We start from the raw sequence: 7,500 nt of genomic DNA, 5'->3' as shown, positions 1-7,500 counted from the left end.
TTTTTTATTTCAGTGATAACCTCCCTGTTGGATCTTTGGACAAGAGTTTTCCCTAAAAAAGGTACGTAACAGTTTCTTTCCGTGCTTTGAGAATTACATTCGGTCAAGTAATTGGATTCGTAACGTTTGAAAATCTATGGAGTTTTTTGTATCGCACTTGATTTAAAATCATGAAGTTACATATTTGCCTTTGTTTACATTATATGTCCACATTGTTATGTACGTCTATATCTAATATACAGCATATAGTATCTACAGTATGTGACCAAGAGCAGTCGATTTTTACGATTTTATACTTTCAAATGCATTTATCTTATTTCCCATAAACTTAAGTATCTGCAGAAACACACACATAAGTAAATATACTTGTTTGTATATCATGTAAATTAGTGTCAGTGAATCTGGGTGGCTATAAAGAAAATCAGAAAATATAGCAAAGCCTATGATGTTAAGGTAATATTTACGTGCTATTTTAAGTAAGATACATTTAGAGGTATGTATTGTTTCAACTTCTCACAGTCTTCCGTATCGTTGTTGAATTGCATGAAAATCTAGCTGCTGATGTTTTCAATTAGTCTGGGTTATTGTTATTGTTATTATTATTGCTATTAGTTGAAGAAACAAACTGACCAAGCTGGTGAATACTACCTAATAGAAGCGCGCATATATATATATATATATATATATATATATATATATATATATATATATATATATATATATATGTATATATATAAATATATATATATATATATATATATATATATATGTGTGTGTATATACATAAATATATATATGTGTGTATATATATATATATATATATATATATATATATATGTATGTGTGTGTGCGTATATATGTGTATATATAAATAATTCATGGGCGACCTATCTTGTTATTATTATTATTATTATTATTATTATTATTATTGGCTTTGTTGTAGTTGTAAGTGGTCTAACGAGAAAATTAATTTTTTTGAGGTTAGCCTTAATAATCATAACTTTGCAAGAACATTACAATGTTTTTCTTTTGCGGGACTTTATTCACTGTTCCCATATGAGCTTGACTCTAAAGTTATCCTCAATTCTTTATCTTTTGAAACGTTTTGGTGCATCCTTCCCGAGATTGCAACCATCCTTTTATTTTTATCCTTTGTAAATGGTTGCGAAAGTCGATATCAGATTCATTGATGGTTACTTTGCATTTTTATTTCTTCTTTATCTTTATATCATTTACTTAACTAATTTTAATAAGATGCATTGACTGTAATTTTAAAAAGATGTATGGACCGTAATTTTGATAAGATATATGGATCGTAATTTTAATCAGATGTATGGACCGTAATTTTGATAAGGTTTATAGACCGTAATTTGAATAAGGTTTATGGACCATAATTTGAATAAGATGTATGGACCGTAATTTTAATAAGGTGTATGAACCGTAATTTTGATAAGGTGTTTGGACCGTAATTTGAATAAGATGTATGGACCGTAATTTTGATAAGCTGCATGGACTGAAATTTTGATGAGATGTATGGACTGTAGTTTTGATAAGATGTATGGACCGTAATTTTGATAAGATGTATGGATCGTAATTTTGATAAGATGTATGGACTGAAATTTTTATGAGATGTATGGACTGTAGTTTTGATAAGATGTATGGACCGTAATTTTGATAAGATGTATGGACCGTAATTTTGATAAGATGTATGCACCGAGTAGAGAAACCTTTTTATCTCCAACGTAATCTTTTCTTGAAATAGGACCACTAAGTAAATGCTGCACTGAACAGTTATTTTTTTCTTTTATCACACTGTCGTATAGGTTTCTTTTCCGGTTTCACCAAACAAGATATCCTGCCTTTAGCGTTTCAAGTGATAAAAAAGGATTAAATATATGGATTGATAAAGTTTTTGCCTATCGTAGTATATGATTAAAGCTACTTTTGTTGCCAATAGGACTTATTTACTTATTAATCATTATAAACTGGGTCACGTTTTGGGTGAAATTCTTGAAATTGGTTTAAAAACATTACGAAGGAAAAGTTATCAGTGTGGGGTAATAGTATGAAATCCTTTTATATCTGAAGGCATCATACGAAGAGGGACAAAAAACACGAAGACCCGTTGTGTGTACGGTCCCCCAGACTCGGTGATGCATGATCTATAGCCATGCAAAATATTGCCTGGAAGACAATGCCCAAGACTGAAGTCTTTGAAGATTGACGGATTGATTGGGAATAATCCGGTGCCACAACTACCAGGGTCACTTACAGTGAAGTTATCTGGGAAACAGGGGGAGAGAGTAATTTTTTTTTTTTTTTTTTGGGTGTGTGTGTGTGTGTGTGTGTGTGTGTGTGTGTGTGTGAAAAGAGGTGAAGTTGTGAGGGAGAGTGGCTCGTTAGATGGCATATATCTAGTATACACCATGAGCAGCCATGCTTGATGGAGCAGTAGTTATTTTAGATTTCTGAGTAAACTAAGAATGTTCACCAAAACTTGATAGGCTTGATTCATGTTTGAATTGGGATTTTTCAAAGTTAATTCTTTAAATACTTCACCATTTCTTGTTTGATATAGTACACCCTTAGACAGCATATGGTCAACCAATCATCATGTGATTTACTTGAGGATTTAAGGAATTCATTGGTATGATCTAATGTATTTTCTTATATATATTTCAAATTTTTAGACTTTCTTTAGCGTTCGTTGAATCTGACTTGTTTTCTTGTGTTGCCTTTAGTTTAGGCATGACAGCAACATTATCAGGTAACAGTGATTGCCCTAATGTTTTGATCTAAAGACAGTTTAGTCTCAAATTCACCGACGTAACTATTACAATCGTACAACCTTAGTAGTCATGTGCAGAGGTCTCGGTTTTTTGGGGAGCTGAAACTGACGTGGCGATAAGTATTGCATCGGCCTTGAAATTATTGTTGCTTCTTATTCTGTCGTATATTACAATGTCTCAGGATTTGTTTTAAGAGAATGATTGCTTCCCGTGTAATGCCTCGTCCCTATTATTATTATTATTATTATTATTATTATTATTATTATTATTATTATTATTATTATTATTATCTCCATGTAAGTGATTTTAGTTTTTTTTATACTTTTTATTGAAATTGGTTACAAAATCAAGTTTTTTTTTGTATCCGGTTATTGTATTTTTTCACTCATAAATACTATTTAGGCAGCGTAAATGTGCTTAAATGCATATAAACACATGTGGTCATACTAACATATGCGCACAGAAACGTCGCACAGTCTGATTACTCCTTTGTTTCTTTGACTGCAATAAGACAAGATCATATATCTCCTGTCACTCGCTCGGCTTTTTATTTGTATTTTTGCCTAGGTTTAGACCTTCTTGACGTCTCCTCTCACTTCCTCTGCAGTCAGCCTCTCTCGTAGATGTCGTCTTTGTTGTTGTTTATTTTCCTGTTGGACATCGCCCATTTCAATTACGTCATCCACACACCGGACCATGCGCATTCACTTGGCATTTGTGTCTCGGCTTCCTCCCATTGAAATAGGTAGTTCAGCTCTTCCCACAAAATGCTTCTTTCTGTTGTTCTCCCCAAGAGGAACAATGGGCAGGGATCTGACTTAATCTTCGTTACGATATTCTTTCTTCGTCTTTTTCGTAGTATTGTGTTGTAGAAGTAGTATCGCCACCCATCCGTACCCAGTCGTAGGATCATCTCCTCCTCTCCTTCCCCTTCCTCCTCCTGCTCCTCCTCCTCCCCCTGGGGCTATACCGTTATCCCCACACTTGTCACAGACATCAAGGAAAAACTTACCAGACTTGTTTATCGCTAAGACCAATTAAGATCAAGGTTTTACTTGATAAAGCAGAACTGCGACTCTTTCTCTCTCTGGTGTTTTTCATTCATATTTGAAATAATGTTCATTTTATTTATATATATTTATATATATATATATATATATATATATATATATGTATATATATATGTATATGTATACATAAATATATATATATATATATATATATATATATATATGTGTGTGTGTGTGTGTGTGTGTGTGTGTGTGTTTCTGCATGTGTCTATTTCTGGAAGTGTTTATTTATTTTTTGTAATCTTTCTAATTACATTATTTAATTTCCTGATAGCACGACTCTTTCTATACTCTTAACTTCATTACAACTTTTTTAAAAAAGAAAATATTAGAAATTTCCCGCCAGTGTGATTTCATTATTAGGTTGGTTATTTGGAAAACCTTGATGCATTGTAATGCTGTAAAAGGAATGAATGAACGGATGATTGGTAATTATCTGGCATCATAACATCAGTGGTCATTGATGCGGATTGGAGTATGATTAATTAAGAATTAGTGATTCAATAAAAATTCTGTTAAACATAAATTAATAAATAATTTAATTATAAAACATTTAAGATTATATATACCTTAAAAAATGAGTAAGAAGGCCAGCTTCCAAAAGAACACCAAATTGAGGTATTCTAAATTATCTTTACATGTCTTTTTGAATTGCTACTGTTGAGGGAAACAGAATCTCAGTAAAGCCTATTCGTAGTAAACGCAGATATACGATTTTTTTTTTTTTTGAGTATACGCCAGCTTTATCAAGGATTCCCGTTGAAGCATTCCTGATGTTACTAGTTAATGACGCACTACCGTTAATGATCTAATGTACCTTGATGTATGGCAGTTATAGGATTTTTCGGCTTTGTTTATTTCATTGATTTATCAGGTCTTCAAACTTTCATCTGGTTGCGAGATTTGATACTGAACTGGACTTGCAGCAAATATGTTTTTTTTTTTCTTTTAAGACATTAGTAACATATCTGAATTGCGTTCCTAATAGTGAATGTTACAACGACCAGTTAGATTATGCAAGGAAGTCCAGTTCCACACCTACTGTATATATGATTGGAAATCGTACGTAGACATTTTCTTATCCCATCGATGTATCATTTCATCTTTTTTTTTTTTCCCCCAAATGTAATCTACGAAGATGGACTCGAGATATCCCCAGTAGTACCACGAATCCCGACGAGTTTTTCTTTGCCAAAAACTTGAGGAAATAGGAAAGGAAGGAAATACTTCATGTGAGATCCAGACTTCTTTCAACCCCCTCCCCCTTCTCCCTCAACGAAATCCACCCACCGAATTCAACCATTTTAAAGCCCTCTTCACCTAGGTAGCAGAGGACTGGTTGACTGCGTTAATTATGAAAATGGCGCAAAACTTGGTTAACTGAATAAGAATTAACTCGACTATCCTGAGTTCGCCATCGCGGTGTGCACCTGCGGGTTTTGGACCGACTCCTCAAAATGCTTCACTCGCGGCCAGTTAATCAGGACTGAATATTCAGACGGAAGACGATGAGTGATACGGAATAAAACGAGACGAAAACTTGTGGTGAATTCTGGAGGCGCTACGACGCCAGCAGTTCACAAGGCTTACTGCAGAAAGGGAGAGGAAAAAGGCCTCGGCAAGTTGGTCTAATTTTTACACATGGTTTGGACTCCCTCAAGTTATTACGAAATGCAAATGATTTAGAGTTTGCCAACCCCCTGGGGCCAAGTTAGCTAATTTGATTGGGTTTTTATCTGAGGAAGCACGTATGAGGATTCCAACGTTTCTCGAGAGAATTTGAACTGTAGAAGGTTTGTTTCTCGCCTCTTGCTCTAGTACCCTAATGGAGGTGACCTGTAGAGAGGCCCTGGCGGCGCTTATGGAGATTGTTGTCCAGAGGTCGCAAGAAAGCTGTTATTGATGGACGTGTCCAGAGAACAAAGGTTTGTTGCTTGTTTTAGTCATTAATAAGTGGATAGAGACGGTAACCCTTACGTTTCAGTTTCTAGATTGTTCGTAGAATTAATAAAACGCAATTCTATTTTTGTTGTGTTATTCCCCACAACCGTATCTGGTATAAATTCTAGACCATGCTAAATGTCACTGCGCTCTTCTCTACCGCCTACTCTGTTTAAAATTAAACGAGCGTGTCACTCCGTTCATTTTGCCTTATGTCAGAGTTGGCATATCAAACAGTTGATGTGATGCAAATAACAAAAAATCCTCTTTGATGACATCTGCATCATCGTTGATTTGAACCAGATCGATTCGTGATGATAGAGCGTTTCAGAATTCCCATTCTGTCCAGTGCCGGGCTATTATGATGTTCTAGTTTAATCTGCCGTGACATGGCGAAGTAGAAATCAGTTAGACAGGGATATATTTGTTTTTGCTGTCTTGCAAGTTATGTAAACAAAAACAAAAATATTACCTGGGAAAAAAATTAGCCATTTCCGTACAATAGTCATATTTTAAATTTTTATCACCTAAGTATTGGAGAGATCATAATAGAGACGTCTTTGTTTCTGTGTTGGAAAGTATAAGACTGCAACTCTTTTTGTAGTGTTTTTTTAAAGATTTTTTTTTAAGAAAAAAGAAAAAAGGCATCTACGACTGTCTTATTAATTTCATTTGGGATATTTTTATCTATTTAGTATATGAATTCGTAAGCGAATGAAGTTTCCCATAAAAAATCTGGAAGGTTACATCAATTTTTGATCCTCATGTTTCTAAAAGTTTCTGCCAAAGATGGATTAAGATAATCCTATCCAATATCACTGGACCTTTGGCCTTAGGTACGCGCACTGTCGAGACATTTGTAAAACTTTAGCTTACGAATAGATGCATTGTCTTTTCTTGTGTGAACCTTTTTTTTTTATTTATAAAAAAAAAATGTTACGTCACTGTTCAGCAATCAACAGCATTCCCAATTCTCGTTTTTATGTGTTTTACATGGACTTATACCGACTAAACCTTTACATTTTTATTGCTGATGAATACATTGCTTTTTACGTTTTAGACATTAGAGTTGATTAACATAGCGATACGACATCCTATCTTCTTCAGTAGCAATATATTTTTATAGCGTTTGTGATATGTCATTTAATTCCGTTAAATAGTTATGATTAGAATGTATTTTTTGTCTCACATTTTTTTTTCAATCCAGTGGTTTATATAATTATATCATCCAAAACAGTTAGGAAAGTAAAGTAAATTTTATTTTATTAATTAAGACAGTTTTCATTTGAATACATTTTTGTGAGAATTCAAAAATATTTGAAGTTATTATTTCTTTAAGTAAGTATATAACTACATCGTTGAATCATAATGCAAATTTATTCGTAATATCAATCTGCCGTCTGATTAGTTGCTGATCATTACAAATGTATAGCTAGTGCAACAATAGGAATATTTTAGTTTATTCTAATAATTACTGATGATTTATTTTAGTGTAGTGATGTCATTCAACGAAAGAATATTCCGAAAAGAAAAAAAGAAAAACTGCCAAGAAATTGATGTAAGTATTAAGCCAATAAGTATACAGATTCTCGGATGTGATTGCTTTTAAGTTTGACGTTGTAATTCGAGCAAAGAATGTACAACGTGAATAAATGAAAGAAAAAAATCAACGGTACGACAATGACAAGTCATAAAGAATA

Source organism: Palaemon carinicauda, chromosome 44 (genome assembly GCF_036898095.1).
Source record: "Palaemon carinicauda isolate YSFRI2023 chromosome 44, ASM3689809v2, whole genome shotgun sequence".
In the NCBI taxonomy this organism is placed as follows: domain Eukaryota; kingdom Metazoa; phylum Arthropoda; class Malacostraca; order Decapoda; family Palaemonidae; genus Palaemon; species Palaemon carinicauda.
This window is presented reverse-complemented; position numbering follows the sequence as displayed.